General features: G+C 34.9%; 1 long non-coding RNA gene across 3 annotated transcripts in view; it reads left to right on the forward strand.

Moving 5' to 3' along the window:
* Positions 1–21,768, forward strand: part of LOC145675725 (uncharacterized) — a 116,020-nt gene that overhangs the window by 79,494 nt on the left and 14,758 nt on the right. Inside the window, exons 3-4 of one of the 3 annotated variants that reach the window (XR_014129200.1) lie at positions 5,320–5,450; positions 9,848–12,950. This is a non-coding gene — a long non-coding RNA (uncharacterized LOC145675725). Of the gene's footprint in view, positions 1–5,319; positions 12,951–21,768 lie in introns of those variants that run through there. The other 2 variants (XR_014129199.1, XR_014129201.1) reach the window with 2 other exon arrangements.

Below are 21,768 nucleotides of genomic sequence, written 5' to 3' on the forward strand. Positions count from 1 at the left end.
GATCTTTATTGCCGATATGCAGTTCTTTCTTTCGTACGGAAAGTGCGTTTAGTTGGAACACTTATATGGAAAGTACGTACAGAACATACATTTTCAGTTATACGCTTGCTGTGGGATGTTAGAGTTGTACGTTAAGTCCAAAACCACGCATGTAGCCTACGTTTTTACGTTTGCTACGTACATTGTTTTTTTCTTACTGCAGGGTGAGTCATAGGCCTGTAGTCAGTATACGCTAAGTCAGGCGGACAATTAGATTTAGGGACATAATTTGAGTTTGAGAGAGAGTGGAAGGTGGTTACAAGACAGATTGAGGACGCCTGCACACCTATATATATATATATATATCCAAAGAGTAGAAATACGATCAAAATGGCACGGCACTTCTAGCTTGAATGAATGCCTTCTTCAATATTCCTGGTTCCGCATAAAAATCCAGCCAATTGAGTTTCATAAAAATTTACAAAGTTGAAAAGATTCTAGGATTCTTGATTTTAAATCTTTACTAATGTTAGGGCCGAAAAACAAGTAATTAAAAATATTTTAAGCTTAGCACACTTATATCTCTATATGTAATAATCTAAGTGTGATCTCAAAATCCTTAAATCCTTAAATAACGTATCCATGAACATTTCATCTTCTCAATCTGTACTAGTTCATATACTCATTATATGATATATAATCTTCTGTATCTTAATATATTACTCTTAATAAAAATATGTATCATACTAATTCTCTTCCTAGTATTCCAATAATCTTCGTAAAACTAACTCAATAAGTATCATCAATCTAACACTTTTTACATCTTATCTTATATCCCATAATATTCGCAAATACAAAACTCATCTGTTTCCTAACAACGGACAGTGTCAATTAATGAGCACTTTGTGCCTCCTTATATTCCAACATATAATAGAACCAATATATAATAGAACGTGTGCATTTGTGTGCTACTAGAGCTTAGCATAGAAATGAGTCACCTGGAGTCACCAAATTTTGTACAGTCAGCAACAAAAGTTCTTTCCGTTTGGTAAAAAAAAATATTTTGGGAAAAGCAATAATATGGCTAGAACTTATAACGCTGGTAAGGCTGGAACGCATCTTTTTAATTTACTTGAATTTACATTCTGAAGTTATTTACGAAACTAACTTTATCAAACGGAGAGAACTTTTGTCACTGACAGTACACAAATAGATCTTCACTAGATCTAATCCCGTACGAAGCCGTGTTTTTCTATTTGTGTGTCGAGGAGGGAAGGATTGGTAGCTACACGTTTACACGTTCTGGAGATTCAAAAACTACAGAGAATCTCAAGATCTCAGAAGCGCCTCAAGCTAGACAGCCCAAACTATCAAACTGTGTTTCAGGTTGCATATTGTTCAGTCCTTGCAAGGACCAGGTACTTCTGCTGGTAAACTAATAGTTACTTTTATATAATAATATTTCTCTCTGTCACATAAAAAGTTCGTTAAAATTTTTTTATACACAATGTAGTAGATGGTATATGGGCATTATTTTTGAAGTTGAATTCAACTATCATGACAATTTATAGTATGATATTTCCTCAACAGATTTTACTACTCATGATATGTTGTATGATAGTGAAACAAAATGAACGGTGCACGCTTGACATTGGGAATATCTTAATTCTCAACACGTTCACAAGATTTAACATCTCTGGACGTTATCTTTGGGAGACCTTGAAGGATGTAAACTGCAGTTAAACGGTTACACTAGAAGACCATCGCAAAGAAATTACTGCAGCATGTGCAGCAATCTCTGCTAACGCTGTCACGTACGTTGTTTAAACAATCGCTTACGGTTGTGATATGTGTCTGACGAAGTACAACCACTTTGGTCAATTTCAGTAACTGTGTATGTCCAGGAAAGTTTTCTTGTGCTTTATTGTAATAAGAATTAAGAGTCCCTATCACTGCGAAATTAAAATACTGCTAATTTTACAGTAATTATGTGTTATCTTCAAATAGATAAAAGATAATCGAAAAGTGGATCAAGACCTCCCTAGACGATGTTATTTTGCATGAGGTACCGTTATCACGAGTCACCTAGTAGCTTTCCGTTTGCAGTTATTTAGAAACGCGAAAATAAATGCCCATTTTCTAATTGGCTGGAAATCGAAAGCAGATAAATTAGTCATGATAACGGTATCTCAAGCAAAATAATATTGTCTAAGGAGGTCTTGTTCCACTTTTCGATTATCTTTTATCTATTTGAAGATATCACATAATTAATGTAAACTTAGCGGTATTTTAATTTCGCAGTGATGAGGCCTCTTAAACCTGTGATTCGTAAAACTATTTCTAGGAAACACCTTGAACACCGTATTCTAGTGGTTACAGCATTGTACTTATGTCCGCGTGCTCCCGGGTTCGATTCCCGTCCAGTGCTTCCCAATATTCGGCGTCCATCCAGCGTCGTGACAGCCACTAGGTCTAGAAAGCTCCTGATGCGCCTGTTGGGAACAGGGCGTCGCAGCGTTCTGACCACGTGCTTTCCGCTAGGCTGGACGTAGTTCACCCCCTCGTTAGCAGATGGCACTGGAGTAGGTTTAGGCTAACAAATGGGCCGTTACGCCAAGTGGTTTGATCCAATTTTGTATAAAAGCAACTAGTTTCAAAAAGCCTAAACTATAGGCCTATATATATATATATATATATATATATATATATATATATATATATATATATATATATATATATATATATATATATATATATATATATATAGATATATAGATAGATAGATAGATAGATAGATAGATATAGATATAGATATAGATATAGATATAGATATAGATATAGATATAGATATATAGATAAAGATATAGATATATAGAGAGAGATATAGATATAGATAAAGATATAGAAATAGATAAAGATATAGATATATATATAGAGATATATAGATATAGATATAGATATAGATATAGATATAGATATAGATATAGATATAGATGTAGATATAGATATAGATATAGATATAGATATAGATATAGATATTTTGACGTTAGATTTAAGTTTAGCGCTCCGTTTGAGCACCAAGGATGTGAAACACAGATCTACACTTCAAGATATACTCTCACCGGGAATTGAATCAGGGTCTCCCAAACCGAAGATACTCACAATGGAGTCCTATTCGTAATTAATGAAATTTAGAATAGCATGTGTACCCTGAGCATCATGTTAATTTAACTAAAACCAGTCAAATGTTTATTTTCTTTGTTTAAAATTGGAAAGGTACTTAACCAACACTATGAAATATAAAAGCATTTATGACAAAGTAAGCTCAAAATTCACTATGATTGTAGATATAGAAAAGAACTCACTTTCAGAAATAAAATTAAATCATTACTGATTTGCTTTCTTCTTCAAAACCTAACTTAAAGGTGTAATTCAGCTGCAAATAGTCCGTTTAAACTTAATGGGCAAATATACATATTTAGAGAAGAAAAAAAGCGTTTGTAAATAGTACACATAGGGCTAAATCAGAGCACTTACGGTTCCTTTGATCACTCATGGAAACAGAATATTTTTAAAGAAAAAAGTTAATGTCATTTTCGTTTTTTGCTCTCTTTGTATGCATATCTGTAGATCTTAACGCACAAAAACATCGTAGCCAAGAATGCAAATTAACTTTGTATTTTTTTTTTATTTTTTTTTTTGTATATGTAGGAGCGGTATACGTACATACATAGAGCCACACTCACATTCACAGAGAAACATATATGAACATGTTCATGTAGCATATTTGAATAACTCAATTGGAAGCCATTATCCTGTTAACATGACTACGCACTACAAATGTCTTAAGCGTAATTGTGCTGTTTTCATGTAATCATATTGTGTTTCTTCATTTATGGATAAAATAAATTGCGATTTGAGGGGTGGATGACATATTTAAATGCTTGATACAGTAGCTTACAGTAAAACAGAAACCAGCATTTTTTTTTTTTTTTCGTTTTTACCTTTGAAATCCTCGCAAATACATATGATTTTTTAAAAATGTTTGCCAGGTTCATCTTAATAAATTAAATGGTCATTACACTTCAATTTTTAGATTTTTATATTTTTTTAAAATTCGTTTTTGTAGATTTTCTCTAGAATTACGCATGATAATTTAATTCTAACTTACTCTATGGCCTATGAGACCCGGAGGTTCAATGCCGCGTTCACAAAAGCTCTCCACTGACTTCTGTCCTTAGCCACCTGGATCCAGTTTCTATTTCGTATTCCTATTTCTGCGAGATCCATCTTAATATTGCCCTCTCATCTGCGCCTAGGTCTTTCTAATGGTCGTTTTCTAATGGCCAGTTAAGACTTTCTAATGGTCTAATGGTCTAACGGCCAGTTAAGACTTTGAAAGCGTTTGCGGGGCCGCGGTGGCTCAGTGGTAGAGCGTTCGCCTCTGATGCTTGGGATCCCGGGTTCGATCCCAGCCCCCGCCAAGTGAACTTTGTGGTGTACAAACACCGTGTGCGTGGGTTTTCTCGGGGTTCACCCGTTTCCTCCCACTTTCTTCATTCCACCATTTCATTCATTACTCATCATCACCGTCTTCTTTAGCCTAACCGGCATAACCGTGAGACGTAAAACTCAAAGATTTCATTTCATTTTTTTAAAAAAAGCGTTCCTACTTTCTTCCATTCTGGCTACATGACCTGCCCACCTGAGCTTCCTAGATTTGATGACCCTAACAATGTTCGGTAAACCGTGTAAATTATGTAGTTCCTCGTTATGAAGTTTCCGCCATTCCCCACTCTTCCGCCTCTTGGGTTCGATGTAGAATTATATATAGATTATATATATAGATTATAATCTTATATATAGAGTACATAAGATCTATATATAATCTTTGGAATTATTATTGCTATTGTTGTAAAACACTAATAATACTATGCAGTTTATTCTTTTTGAACTAATTGAACAAGTACAGTAAATTAGCTTAGAGCCTAAGTTATTGTTCGAAAATGCTGTAAATTTAAGTTTGGCAGGTCATTACGAAAAGTCTTGATTTTTCGTTTTTTTTCGTAGAGAAAGAAAACTAAATGTAACATTACGCTATTTATCAACACTAGAAGTTTTAGTTTTTGTATACACGGGAAACCGGAAGTTGTCCCCGGAGCGTAAGCCAAAAAAGAAAAGAAAAGAAAAGAAAGTGTAACGTTAGTGTACGAGAATTTTTATAATCTGACATCACTGATCAAGGATACAGTATTCGTAATTCATTCTTTCAGTCTTAATTCTACGTTTACTTTAATATTTCTTGTTTTATTTATTTTTTCTCCTTCTTTGTCTTTGCAGAATGAAAGCAAGGAACATTAAATTTATGTTGCAAGATTTATGTCACCGTATTAAGCTATCAACATTTCTTTTATCGTAATGCAACTGGAAGGTATGGAAGAACATGAAGATAGCTACAGTGTGCTTATTGTGTACGTATAGAACAAAGACTAAATGAACTACATTACAGATATGCTTTCTTTGTTATTCTTTTTTTTTTTCTTCTTGACATAAAATGTCAGGTAAAAACAAAAAAAGAACGCGCAAGAAGTCTTGCACTTTCAAGGTTGCAGAACAGGTTGGGTGCATAATCTAGAAGTCATAACCCCGAGTACTCCGAAGTTAATCAGTACATACATGTTTTGAAGAAATATCAGTGATCGACTTGGGCTAGTATGTGTAGGTATGGGATACTGGTTTTATAGTAAGATGCCAACAACCAGACCAGCTGTAAACAGTTTTTTTTTTTTTTTTTTAAGAAATTTTTATACAAGCAAAGGGGCAAAATCAAAGTTACGAGCAGAGTACTGTACTGAAACAGTATTTGATAAAGGACATGTCATACGCAAGAGTGGCATATAATCGCAAATTTAATTTCTTTAGCAGCGGGAGAGAGTGGGGGAGGGGGCTGTTGCCCAACTCCTGGAGAAGGGGGCTTTGCTGGAAGAAACACTGACTATAAGCATTTAACCTCTTCACGGATATACCATCAAATGATGCCATGTATTTATCGGGAAAATATCATTTTTTTTTCTTTACGAAGAAGAGTGCAAACTGAAGGTAAGTAAAAAATAATATTCTGAAACACTTGTTTTTACTTAGCTTCAGCTCGCACTCTTCTTCGTGATAACAATTTCGGATTATTTTCCCAATAAATATGTGGCATCATTTGATGGTATATCTGTGAAGAGGTTAAAATAATCTCTAATACACTGAAGTAATGCCTAAATATGTACTCATTCATTTGTCATCTCTCTCTTTCTAAAGGGTTTGAGAAAAACCACCCTCGTAATTTGCCACTTGTACAGTCAGCGACAAAATTCTTTATGTTTGGTAAAATTTATTGGGAATGACTGGCTGGAACGTACAACGAATGTACCAGTATAGCTTGAACGTACAGAAAATTACATTTTTTTTTAGTTTACTGAAAGCTGTATTCATTTTTTTTATTCTGAAGTTATTTACGGAAATATTTTAATCAAACGGAAAAGAACAGTTGTAGCTGACTGTACAATAACTAGAACTGAAACTTGAAAAAGAGGTTCTATAAAAAAAAAAAAAATGAAATGAAATGTTTCAGTTTAAAGTTCCACGACGGATGATTAAGGTAAATGAATGATAATGGAAGAATCGGTGGAATGAGAAACGGGAGTACCCCGAGAAAACCCACGGGCACAATGTTGTCCACCACAAACTTACTTGGACGGGGAGACACTTAAGAACTTAGAACTAGGTCTATCAAGACTTCTTCTAAAGGTTTAACAGGCAAACTTGATATTTCCATTTCTTCGTGAGCAAATATTTCTTTAATACAGTCCTTAACTATAGTGTTCTCACGAGACGAGACGAGACGAAACGTCTCGTGAAATGTCTCGTCTCATCTCGTGTCTCAAAAATACAAATACAGTTTTTGAATTTCTTTAAAAATTTATTAACTCGGAATAAATTATTTGCCTTCGAAATGTATACTAGCACTTATTATTTCAAATGAGGACTACTCTACAAAGAACAAGGAATATCTACAGTTATTTTTTAAGAGGCCTCATCACTGCGAAATTAAAATACCGTTAATTTTACAGTAATTATGTGATATCTTCAAATAGATACAAGATAATCGAAAAGTGGAACAAGATCTCCCAAGACAATATTATTTTGCGTGAGATACCGTTATTACGACCCATATATCTGCTTTCGATTTCCGGCCATTCAGAAAATCGGCATTTATTTTCGCGTTTCTAAATAACTGCAAACGGAAAGCTACTAGGTGACTCGTGATAACGGCACCTCATGCAAAATAACATCATCTAGGGAGATCTTGATCCACTTTTCGACTATCTTTTATCAATTTGAAGATATCACATAATTACTGTAAAATTAGCGGTATTTTAATTTCGCAGTGATACGGACTCCTAAATTATTCTTACAAACAGCTTTCATTTCCATTTTTCAATGGATTAAAGTTTAACTATTTTGTGTCAGTGTTCCAGATTCAAGTACAATGTTAAAGCATTCATCGAGATCAGTGTTTCAGATTTTAATCTGGGGGGGCAAGTAGGGATATCTATATGTAAAAATCCTGTTATAGAAGTACAAGTTCTCTTAATGGCAGGTTTATCAGTAACTAACCATCGTTCCATGGTCTTTCTCGTTCCGAACAAAGACAGAAACATGTCAGCCTTTTCCGGTGCTGCGTTCTGAAAGGATTCTAGTTTGACAATAAAATTGAGTTTTTTTAAAAATTGTTTTATGATGTTATTTGAACCCAAGCCATTTTTCAAATCGGAAAGCCACACAGGTTTCTTATTTGTAGAAGTGGCGCCAGAGGTTCTGAAACAAGGATTTCAGAATGAGTGTGGAAGGCTTGCCTTTCGACTGTACCTACGGTATTGACAAATATTCCTGTCGTAGTAATTAATTGCTGGTTCAGTCGAAACTAAGCTGTCGTTGTTAGTAGATTGTAGTCGTGTTGTTTGTTGTGCTCTGTTAACCAAACCAAACTTTGTTAAAAGTTGCAATTTTAATCACTTGACAAAACAGCTCTTTTTGTGAGCCTCAGCCGTTCTAGTGTTGCCACGAAACGAGACACGTCTCGTGTTTTGTCTCGTTTATGAGACGAGACGAGACAGGACCATTCGAGACAAGACATAAGACGAAACGAACAAATCTTTTCGAGACGAGACACGATACGAGACATGCTTTGCACGAGACTAGACGAGACAATCTGAAGTCTTGTCTTGTGGCAACACTACTTAACTAAATATAGGTGTTCAATAATATGGAATGAGCTTGACTTAGTTGAAAATTGAATTAGGACAGTTACTCTCTGGAGGAACGTTCATTCATTATTTTATCTTTCTGTTCCAGTGCATCATATATTTGCGTTTTCCTGCACTTAAATCATGTCATTATTTCCCTTACAGAGATTTTGTTTTTTTCAGCTTCGATACCGTTAGCTTTTATCCAAGGGCGCCGATCCTGGGAGGCGGGCCCCCCAAAGCTCATGTGGGCTTCCATGTATTTTTATGAATTTATTTTTATATGCATTTTTATTGTTATATATACATTTTATGAATATACAAACCTACAAATAGAATGCCCCCCCCCAAAAAAAAAGTTACAAAGAAATCGGCGCTCTTGCTTTTATCATTAAGTGACAATGAGACATGCGACTTATTGTTAGAAATGATAATCACTGTTGAAAACTTGGCAACAAAGTGGCTTGCTAAGATGTGGAAATGTCAGTGGATTTTGTTGTTAGGAATAAGTAGGCCTAATGGGAAAATTTTTCAGGGATTTAGACATTTCCATTCTCTCCGACTTTTTACCTGCTGCTATGGAGCATTAATACGACTTCACAAAGGCACTCAACATCGAAAGAGAGAGAGAGAGAGAGAGAAAAAAAGTTGTTTGTACCTAGGTATATTTTCGCATGTTTTCGTTACCTGCCGGTGTACCCTTATTTGCACCGTCTCAGAAGATGTACAGTGAGTTACTCTCAAACAGCGCGGAGCAAGCATACAAGATGAAAGCAATGTATACTAAAAATTAATTTTCTCTGCCATGGAACATTCTGAAGATAGTTCCGTATTATACACCTAATTTCTACTGAATTCTTCAATTGCTGCTTTCTGTTTCCGAGTTGGAGAGATTCCATATTATTCCATATAATTTTCTTGGTTGAGACCATGGAATTTGTTCACAATGGACAAGTTTCCAATATATTTACGTTCTGGTATGAAGAAGTTCTACTGTATTTACATACAAATATATAGAAATAGATATACTATTTTAAAACTACTAGAGAATTACCCAAAGAAATTGTCAGAGAGTCAACAGTACCCAGGAAAAGGGAAGATGAATAATGAACTGATGTCTCATGAATGATATTAAAAAGTGAATTCTTACTTCACAATAGGACATACTGAGATACTTGATAGCTTCTTAACGTGAGGTAAGTAACATGTCAGCAGGGGTGTCCATATGGGAGAGTTATCGCGAATGGCGACTCTTCAGACAAGTCACGTAACTAAAAATCTAATATTATTAGTGCTTAACAAACAAACAAACAAACAAAAATCCAAACATGAGACACGTGCCTATAGCAATCAATAGACTTGATTAAGTTGAATAAAATTATATGGATAATGAACAACCTCATGCGTAATTTATGAGAAAATCGCGAAAAACGGATTTTTATGGGGCTAAGAAGTATGTCGTTTATTGTCAATATTAATTGATAATTTTTATTCTGCTACAAAGTATTGTTAATTTATTTATGTATTGTATATGCAAAAAATACACTGTTAATTAGTATATTATATATATGCAGGGTGCCTGAGACAGGCCACAAAATTTCCGGTCGCCATTGGCGACTAGAAACTTAAAGCTGGCGACCAGTGTTCAGTAGGAATGGTTTCTGCCTAAACTCACTGGGCTGCGTAGTTTCTGTTTCGTACGAAAATAATTGTCATTGAGTGAGGGAAAGCACAGAATGCGAAGTCTTCACAACGTTGTAATTCGACCCTCCATTCTCACTCTCAATCAAAATGGTTTACCTTAAGGTAAGATATTTTTAACATGTATATGAATTGTCCAATTCAAAATTAATTATCCTGAATCTAGTTGTCTGGTTTTGAAATTTTATGCTCTGATCTAATCTCTTTCTTTGTCAAACCAAAGACTGTGGGGGGAGGGGGGAACCTTTCATAATTTGTATGTGAGAGATACTGGCGACCTCATTTTTGGATTGCCGAGTGCGTCTGACTGAAATTTTGCGCCCTGAACTGAGAAATCCCTAATCATTTCTTGGAAGGAGCACTACATGACCACCCTCCATATCCAAGCAGAGTTACCATCTCTCAGCGGTGCACCTGAACCATGGGCGTTTCTGGCATGTTAAAATTGGGGGGGAGGACGACTTGAATGCTAATAGACTTCAACTAAAGTTACGTCAAAATTATAAACTGGAATCTACTTTACTAATAGCATCAGCTCTTTCTAGCTTTACCAACACAATTCATTATAATTTTCTCGCATCACTGCTGGACTAATTGCTGAAAAGAAATTAAGTTTATATATAACATGGTTCTTAGGTAATTACTTCACCTGACATTCCTACCGATGAATTCCTGCTCAGTGTTCTTAAACGCATTTGCAGCAGTGTCCTTTATAATAATCGTACATTTCGATTTTTGAGGTAACAAAATCTCAACTCTCTGAAAGAAGTCTTACGATGATGCGTGATTTGATGGCGAATTTCGAATTTTTGATTTTCATTCTTCTTCTGTATTCTTAATAAACTCAAAAGGTATATTATCTACCTTTTTGTTCTTTATTTCGCTGTATGTTTATGAATTTGTCCAATGAATCATCCTCGATTACTTCGTTTTCCGTTTTAATGTTTAAAATGTACAGTTTATTCTTACTGTCATCCAGCTCCTCAATGTATTCTTTCCATCTTCCTCAAACTCAATCCGCTCATTAAACACTTATTTCTGTCTTTAGTTTACTATTCGCATGAAATTTACTCTCATATATAATATTCAAAGTTCTCTATAGTTTTAAATTCTTCTTGTCATCTTCGCTTCTATTGTATATTTCCCTGTCTTTGTAGATTTCCCTTCTTAATTCACAGATAAACTTTCTATACATCCTTTCCTTCCCTTTTCCAGTCTCTCTTTGTCATGGGAACCAATTGTTGCTGGTTAAGTAATAATAATAATAAAAAAATGTGTGCCTGCAGCCGAGACTACTTTGACTAACCAAGAAGCGTAACTTAAAAAAAAAAAAAAGTCCTTCTTTGAAAGACACACACGTTAGGCGGATATTCTAATCACATTAACCTAATTTTTAAGAACAAATATAACTTTAATTTGTTTTGCCTATGTTTTTACTTCCTCCACATAGATCTAATTAGTTTCAGCATTTATCCATTTATCTCGTACTCAAAATATTTGGGGGGACACGTCCCCCCAGTCTCCCCGCCAGAGACGCCCGTCACCTGAACATACCCTGCAACATTGCTGGTGTAATTACGTGCACCGATGCCGAAATGTGCTCACGCAGACGAGCCAAATCCGTAAATTTCATCTTGTGTACCTAAAGATTAAGGATTCTACCTGAAATCGAAATTAAGAATTGAAATATATGCACTGTAGATTTCAATATTTTTTCTTCACATTATATTGTTTAGACACAAACACAATCTGCATGTCCCAGCTCAAGCCAAGTGAGCTTTGTGGTGGACAAACACCGTGTATATGGGTTTTCTCGGGGTTCTTCCGCTTCTTCTCACTTGTTCATTCTACCATTTCATTCATTTCTCATCATCACCGTCTCCTTTAGCATAGCCGGCATAACAATAGCAAAAAACTAGCATGTATTAAATAACACAACTTACCGATGTAATGTGTTATGAAAAAGTCGTTTCCCCACCACTTCTTATAAACCCCATATACTATTTTAATTTTTTCATATAATATTTTGTTCCCGCTGATTTCACAAATACAACAAACTCACGTTAAACCAAAATTAACACTTACAGAATGCTTATTGCACAATAAATATTTCACTACAGTGGCCAGTCACGGAAATGACAAAAGCTAGAAACCCAGGGCCTTATGCAGAGTCGTTTTGACATATGATTAGCGTCATACTAAAGGCCTAACTACTGCAGGAAACATACGTATGTTAGTCGAACTCTTTAGTATGGCACTAATCACGAAACAACGACTCTGCATAAGGCCTCCAGTGTCTAAACCGTAAATAAATAGATAATTAAATTGCCACAGTTTAAAACCTTAAAGGTTATAGCACAGGATGTAATATGCTTACCACTAGTAAGGAACACGTGAATATTAATCTTATCGTTAAAACATATATTTCGTTTGTAGAAACATTATATACTACGTAAATCTAATAGATAATTTAAAAAAAAAGTATTATCAGTGAAAACTAGTGGTAAATTAAATCGCAAATCATGCACTAAAATTGCTTGGAGGGCTACCATTTGAATACCTCTGCTTTTCAATTAAAGAGAACAGACGATAAATGAAAGTGATTATTATGAAAGAAATGGTGGAATGAAAATATGGGAGGGATCGGGAAAATCTCGAGAGCGGTCACAGACACGATGTTGGCAAATTCAAACTCGCGAGGGTGGGTATTGAACCAGAAACCTCTCTCATTAGAATAGGTGAGAGCTTTACCATTTAAAAACAACTTCCCGACTCATTATTATATACTATTATTACTTTCAGGAATATTGGACAATTCAATAGTTTGTAACTATGAAGAGGTAATTTCTAGGTATTTATTAAATTATTTATAATTACTAGCTGATAGTTTTCAACAGATGTCACAAATATATTTTGTTTTAATTTGTGTAATTTTACATATATAATTATTTATTTTTCTACCAATAAATTGTATGTTATGATATCATATTATTTATGGAATAAAATTGTTAAAAATAAAACCCTGTATTTTGCTTTCAATATATACCCTGAACTTCGCTTCACTTTCTACAATAACTTCTTCAGCTACATCATTATTAATTGTAAACAGTAATAATTGCTTGTAATGCTAAAATCCTAATTACATACGTTTGAATGCAAGTATTGTTTTAAAAAAGCAAGTAATTTACACAATGTTTCAGAGACAGAGGATCTTCATTGATATTAAAGCCCGCAAGATTTAATTTGATCCATGTGCTACACATACGAGGGGCGGTAAATAAGTTTTTGTCTTCATTATGAATGAATTGAGGGAGAAGGACCAAATGAACGTACATAATTAGTCTTTCTCTACATAGTCACCAAGTAAAGTAACACATTTCTGCAACCGGTCTTCCAGCTTCCACAACTTCTCTCTGTAGAAAGTATCACATTGGCTAGAATACCAGTGCTCAACAGCGGCAATAGCAACCGCATCTGAAGGAAAACGCCTCCCTTTCAGAGAATGTTTCAGTTTTGAAAACAGTAAGAAATCTGACTGCGCGAGGTCACGTGAATATGGAGGATGACGAAGTAATTTGTACTCTAGGCATTGGACAAGATTGGATTTCCTGGGCTTTGGGGACGGGAGCATTGGCAACGAACAGGCCAGCAACTTTGGTCAGAATGCCACGGCGCTTTTCCTTTAGGGGATCGCGAAGTTTTTTCAGCAGACCTCTGTAACATGTACCAGTCACACTGTGTCCATAAGTTATCTAATCCGTAAGAATAACGCCCTTGCAATCCCAGAAAACTGAAAGCATGACTTTCTTAGCAGAAGGCTGCACACAGACCTTTTTAGGGAGTGAGGAGCTGCTTTGTTTTCCCTGTTTACGTATCACCTTAGTCTCTCGGTCTAAGTGATATACCTAACATTCATTCATTGTCACAAGGCGATCTAAAAAATCGTTCTCATTGGGTACATAGAGAGCCAACACTTCCGATGCCCAATCAGCGCGTTACTGTTTTTTGAAACGGAGTTATTAACCTGGGAACCCACCGTGCGGATACTTTGGATAGATGCAGGTGATCATGCAAGATAGTAGATAGTGAGCCATGTGAAATCTTCAACTCATTAACAATAGTATTTATGGTTATTGGACTGTCGTCCGTCACTAGAAGTTCCACTTTCCGAATCACGTCGTCATCAATCGCTGAACACGGTATTCTCTCTCTAGATTCGTCCTCCAAACTCATCCGTCTACATTTCAGTTGTCTTTTCCATGTTTTAATACTTTATTACATAATTTGCATACAAATAGCTAAAACATTTCTATATAAGGGCAAAAATGTACTGACTGCCCCTCGTATGATTGCCATGTTCTCGCTAAAGAGGGATTACAGATGGATTTTTTAAAGTACAGCATTAATGACTCAATAATCATATTGAACAATCCACAGACGTATGACAACTAAGGATTGAAACTTCCCACCAAGTTAAGACGAGTTATTTGTTTGGTTGTTATTAGACATTAATTGTCGTTACTATTCAATAGAGTGCTTGTTCTAGTGTCGATAGTGAGAGAAAGTACTCTCTAGCAACAAGTTGTAAAACAATCATTTACAGCTCCCCAGTGTGTAACGTAGGATCTGAGAAAGGAGAAAAAGAACAAACTGAGCAAAATAAATAAATAAATAAATAAAGGTGGGAAGAAATAAAGTAAGTGGAATGGAATAGAGTAAGGTTGGAAGTGGTCGATTAATTACGAATCCATGAGTAGCGAATCGGCAAAACAATTGAGTAAGCCTTGTTTGCCTCTGTTCCCATTGTTTTGTATCTACTCTAGGTTTTTTGACTTCCCTTTCTGAGCTTACTGGAATTTTCAGCAGTACCTGTCACGCCACGGAGCACTTAGTTGGAAATAACTGTTCTAGAGGTCTAAGGTAAACATATTGATAGTGTTTACTGTTCCTAATTCTCAAATATAGAGAAAACATAGACATGGTGTGATGTTGTTCCATTTCAATATTGGTTTCTAAATAATAATAGCTATAAGAGATAGCAAGAGATAGTTTTTCATATGGATTCCACCTATGACCTTATCCCTTTATTGCCACCGGAAGTTACGTATCTACTACTTCCGGATTCAGTATTGAATTTTTGAATCAGATTGAAAGTCTATCGTAGTTTTACCATGTGAAACGAAGCTAACTTGTTTATATTTTACTGTGAGAATGTTCAAGTATTTTGTATCTTTCTTTCTTCTGTGTTATAGATCTATCATCTCTCTACATATAAAAATGTAAGGAACTATGTTTGTGACCTAATAACTCTTGAACCACCCGACCGATCTCGATCAAATTTTCAGCATAGATGAGATTCAGACCTGGAGTGGATTTTATAATCTTACTTTTACGGTGCAACTTATGGGAGGGGGGGGAAGAGATATTTAAAAATGATCGAAAATGACCGATATTAGTGTCGAATCCATAGTTTTCGGGGTCGCTGAGATGAACAATGGCACTTCCGATTTGGTTTAAATCCAAATCAGCCCGCAACTTGGAAGAAGGGAAGTATATAAAATGATCGAAAATGACTAATATTAGTGTAGTTTTCGGGGTGGCAGGGATGAAAAATGACACTTCCAACGCCGTTTAAATCCAAATTCAGCCCCTAAACGTGGGCGAGGAGATAAATGATATATATATATAAATGATCGAGAATTACCAACATTAATGTCGAATTCATAGTTTTTGGGGTCACTGAGACGAACAATGACACTTTCAATGCCATTTAAATTAAAATTCAACCCACAATAGTAATATTTTAATTTTTAAGACAAAAAATATCGCCTATCATAAAGTGCTTCAGTAATATTAAACAGTGACCGACTAACGAAAACATGTTATTAAATTTTGTTATTTTAATCGAGCGAAGCAAGTAAGTGACGCTAGTATTAAAAAATGTACATTAAATTTATTTGATGAAATTTATATATATATATATATATATATATATATCATCTACTTAAATTTAAAGTAAATAATAACGCAATAGCTAATTTTGAATCAATAACTAGTTTTGGTATTGAATTGATATCGATATTGATCAACAGCAATATCACCAACACCAATATTGACCAACACCAATAACTTACGGTTCCCGAGATATGGCTCCTTAATTCTCCCGAAATTGGAACTACTTTGGCCAATATTTCGGGAACGGTAAGACTGACACGAAAAATTCCATCACTTTCTCAAATTGCTTTTAATGCTCTATCGAATGAAGGGTTCAAAATTGAAAATAACAGACACACATAAACACACACACACACACACAGAGACATAGAAAATTCAGTAACGAGCTTTGTAAGCTCGTTGATAAATTATCCACTTTTCTCCATAATTGAGTAACTAATGTTCCTTTTTCCTTCTTTATAGAAACTTTACAAATAAAACCGTACATAAAAATTAAAACTACTCGAAACCTCATGAAGATTGCCCAGAATATTTCTCATTTGTTCTCATGAATATTATAATAATGATTTAAAAAAATACTAATTTCCTTTCCTAAAAAAAAGGAAGCTCTAAACCTATAATTATCACATTAAATAAGACCATTCTTCCTCCTTCTCCCCAGATATATTTTCGAAATGCAGATGCATTAAATAAATGCATATGGTTGTGATTCTTTCTCCATATTAAAAAAACAATATACAAACAGTCCTTCCCTGGAAAACACACTTTTATACCTGTTCTTGAAAACACCTGCCCTGAAGGGTAGAAATCCTAAAATATATATGTATGTATAGGGGTACGTTATTATTATTATTTTCGTTTTTTTATATAATCTTTACCAGAATCAAATGCAATTTGGAGTCAGTAAAAGAAAATAAGTGAAGGAGGCTCGGTAAATAGTACAGAAAATTAACTTGGTATCTGATCGGAAAATTTTATAACTAGAAAGCAAACTAAAATGGTTCAAGTAATTAAGGAGAATAATAGGAAAATAAATTGAAAGAATTGTTTAATGATTCTAATAAACCATACAGACAGAAGAGATAAAAAAAAAATATTACTGGATAGGTTAGAATTTAATATTACCTCAAAACTTAATGAATGGACACAATAAAAAGATCTACTGCAGTGACATATATACGAACTTGGCAGCATTAAATGTAGTTATACAACTGTTAAATTGTATACAACTGTTAAATTGAATTTTACAAGTAATTAAAGTTCGGAATGTGATTTCCTTTTGCCCATTCCTGAAGCAAGATAATGCAATATATATTTTTTTTCAATAGTTCTAGTTTATTGCCAAGGAAACACAGAATTTCCAATATGATATAACAAGTATTTTTGACTTTTAATTATATATTTTTTTTAAATTGAATTGATCGCCTCTTTTCAAGTTATTAATATTATTATTATATTCAGCATGATTCGTTTTTAGATACCACAACAAATATATTTTAGAATTTGAATGTATGTACTTGAAAAAAACGTAGATCTCTGAAAATAAACTTTAATTGAATGATATTTAAAATCAAAATTTAAAAGTTATAGTTTTAGGTTATAAATACAGAGAGGCAAAGTATGAAGAAAAAATAAGGAAATATGAAATTAAAAGTAGAAAATACGGAAAATATGAAATCTTAATAATATAACCTAATTTTTGAAGTTAAATATGTACAGAAAGTTGTTTGCTTTATATTCTACCATTTATGGCTGGTACTCAGCTTAATAGATAACGCGCCGCCTCCACCGATTATATTTTATTGGATCCTCAGCATTGTGGACTATCACACGGCATCGCAGTTTGTATTGCAGCAAGCTCTGGTGCAGGACAGACATGGAATTTCTGCCCCACTCCTCACTGCAAGCTTTCCACAGACCATCCAGGGTGCGCGGGCGGAGATGTTAAGACGTCATTTCAACAGTCTAAATGCACAAAAATCCATTGTACAGGCGTCTGGGCTTTTTGCAACAGTGTCTTCAAACGGACTAACATGAATTCCTGATTTCCGTGCCATTTTTCTGATAAAAACGTAGTGATGTTCTGTCGGTATGACTCGAAGCCTTTATCCACATGGATCATCACTTGATTCGCATCCATGCCATACAATTGTGGGATGTGTCTCCTATAGGTTGGTGTCAGAATGGATTCTTGGAAGTATCTTGCATTCACCTTGAGTATCAGCAACTTACCTTCATATCCGAATCCCGTAACAACCATAAAGCCACGAGTAAAACTTTCCCTGCACTGACGAACAAAGTCGTTGCGACCCTTGCCTCAATGTCACAGTATGCGATCTAGGAAACCCATAGTTCCAACATAATACGCCAGATAGCAGCACCGAATCGAAAATCGTCAGATATATAGCGAACAACCTTTTGTATATGTACATATCATCCTACATTTATATATCATGTATTCACTGACCTTTTTAAAGCATACTATGCGAAGGTTACGGCATTTATTTCAGTAATAAAAGCTTTTTAAAAGTCATTTTCAAAGATGTAAGAAATAAAACTACAATACCTGATTACTGAAAAACTACAAATGGTTCTCGTCTGCAATTACACATTTTTGTAGTCGCTCTCTTTTTATAAACGGTTAGATTTCGTGGAAAAGAAGTCTGAAGTCTATCATAATAAGAATGCACCGTTCAATTAGCTGAGTAGATCTCAAGAAGTGCTCGAAATGCAAGAAGAGAAGATAACCAGTTGGAGAGATATCAGGAGAATATAGCGGATAACAGAATATAGCGGACTGCAATTCATAGAGAGTCTGCAATGTCCTTTGAGCGTCATTTGCGCATGCGCTATCAAGCAACATGACACCAGTCTTTTGACAATTTCTGGATGCTTGGAGGTAATGTTGCTGTACATTTTGTGCAACGACTGTATTGATCTGCAATGATGTTTTCGCTTTGACAGAGAAAGCCATGATGAATCAACATTAACATAAGTCATAGTTGATCACCCATTATCCTGTCTGTTTACGATAGTCGTAGCAAATCCATTTTTCATCAAAAGTAACAATCCAATTTAGGAAATTTTCTTGGTTGTTCCTTACCCTCAGAGACTTGCACACCTACACACGTTGATTCTTGTTGATCGATGCCAACTCATGTGGCACACACGTCAAACTTTTTTATCTTACATTCAGAGAACTGTACACCTCCACACGTTGATTCTTGTTGGCCGATGTCAACTCATGTAGCACTCACAAGTCTAGCCTTTTCATCTTATACTCAGAGAACTGCACACCCCAACATGTTGATTTTTGTTGCTGATGTCAACTCGTGTAGCACCCACAAGTCTAATTTCTTCACCTTACTGATTGCACGGAACCGTCGAACGACAGGTGGCATGGTGTATGCCTAATTTATCTGTAACGGCACGAACAATTTTCTGAGGGTCCGTTTCCACTATATTTCTGAAAATTGTATCCAAATATGATATTGGTTTGTGCCCACGGATTTCATTTTACAACGCCGTGTTACCGGAAAAAAATTTGACAAACGGCGAATAGTAAGTTCGTTAGCCATTCCTGGCCCAAGTGTACTGTTAATGTTTTGCTGTGCAAAATGTTTATCCGCGACCAGAATCGCCCAGTTTCAACTCGTAAAGTAAAAGTGTGTTCTCCGTGGTGCACTTTCATACAAAACTGTTCAATAACTCAGTGTTCCCTGATTGACTGGGTATTCCAGCTTGTTTGCTGGATGTGTACAGAGCTTGTGACGTTAGAAGCCTGACTATAGCCTATCACTGGTCGTATTGCTGAGATGAGTCAAACATGTCATCCGCATTAACCGAATGGAAGAAAATTTGTCTCATGCGACTGTCTAATAAACGGACACTTTCACATTTTTAAAATTGTAACACATTATGAATTCTAGCTTCGCTAAGGACTAAAGATGCTACAAATACATAAATGTACACTATAATTTGTTAGAAATAATACCTACATTACACACGACACTGCACATAATATTTACAATGCTGAATTCATATATTTTGCAATGTCAATGCCAGCGGTTCTCAACCTTTTCTTTACTGACGATACATTTTCTGTATTCCTACGACACCGAGACATACTTGTTTGACATAAGTGTATAATTACAAGTTTCTAAAAAGCAGTGACTGAGCATCTTACTGCCGTCGGAGGTTTGCTGTTACAGTTTGTCTCTAAATTGATTCTGACTAGTTGTCTCATTAAATTCCCAAATTTCACCACACACTTTACGGGACTGGGCGATATATTAGTGTCGCGATACAACAGTTCAGAACCACTGTTCTGTACGTTAGATTACTCAAACATGTAGAAGATTGCCATCTTTGAAATTTGAAACAAAACTAGAATCTTGACATGATTACTTTGTCTCGGTACCTACCTGAGATGAAAGAATTACTGAAATTAAATTCGTGACAATTGAATGCGCATGTTTAGTAATTCCATTCTAAAAACAAATCTCCAATACAAAAATAACTATCAATACTAAGTAAAATTGAAAGTATAATGCAATTTAGTATAATTATTGTTGCTAGTGGCTGAAAAATGCAATTACAGTATGGAAATTAGGATGGATTAACGTGATTTTATATCTTAATAAAAGCTCCTATTCCTGACAAGATCAGCAAATTATTTTCCTATTTTGGAATGACAATTAGAGGGAAGAGGAGAGAAGTAGATGAATTGTTTTGATTGCCTATTGACTTACGTGAAATAATACAATCTTTAAGCCTAATATAAATGAAAAGCATACATTTTAGTTACGTTTTTATTGTAATATGTGCGTAAGATAACTTTTTCGTCTGTTATAAATAACTCGAATTCAGATTCAGTCGTAAAGTTCAGCTTCAGATTTTAGGCATGTTTCGATGTCCTTACATCTTTTCAAATCCAAAATCAGCAAATAAATACATACCACACTATATGCACTTAACCACTATTCATGAAATCCGCTCAACTGAGTTTATGTAACAATGATTTTAGGAAGAGAGTTGAAGTACGGTCAGAAACAATGTTGGCTGAAAACTACACTGCTAAAGTTTCACCACCATTCTGTTCTGTTAAGAAAATATCTTTTCCACATGGGGACAGAAAGTACGCCTAACCTTAAAGCTGATGCAAGTTCACTGGATTTAAGGAAGTTAGAAATTCAGTTTCGGATTAAAAAAAAAAAAAAAAATGTAGATATTTACTAAACATGAATTTTTTGTCAAAATATTATGACATATGAAAATTGAATACACGCTATTTTGACTCTACATACCATGAAACATAAAAATCCTTCTTTCCATTACCCCAACAAGGCATGCTTTAAAATATGAAATTCAATATTTTGCCTCTCTCTCTCTCCTTATAACCATAGTGTGTACTGTCATATTGTTAGTATCCAGTGGCGTATTTAAGGGGGACTTCCGGGCTTAAGCCCCCCGTCGAAATGCAGAATTTTCACTTTTGCAGGAATAACGTTAGCAACCCCCCCCCCCCGAAACAAAATCACGAATACGACACTGTTAGTATCATAAAGAAATGCTTGATAGGGTGGGGAAGTTAATTTTATAGCATCAATTTCACCTTAATAATAAGAAGCATAGTTTATGTCTGTTCTTGTTAGCCACGAATGATACATTTTTTAGGGACACAAAAAATTAGTTTTTGTTCTTTCATTCGAAAACTTCGCATGAGAATTTGCTCTGAAGCATATCATTTTGTTTAATTCGATGATATCTAACGACTAATGTATCCCTCATCTTTGGCCCTTTTTTTTTAATAAGCTACTATACGCTAACAGTATTGGAG

This window comes from Thermobia domestica, chromosome 18 (assembly GCF_964235325.1).
Source record: "Thermobia domestica chromosome 18, izTheDome1.hap1.1, whole genome shotgun sequence".
Taxonomy (NCBI): domain Eukaryota; kingdom Metazoa; phylum Arthropoda; class Insecta; order Zygentoma; family Lepismatidae; genus Thermobia; species Thermobia domestica.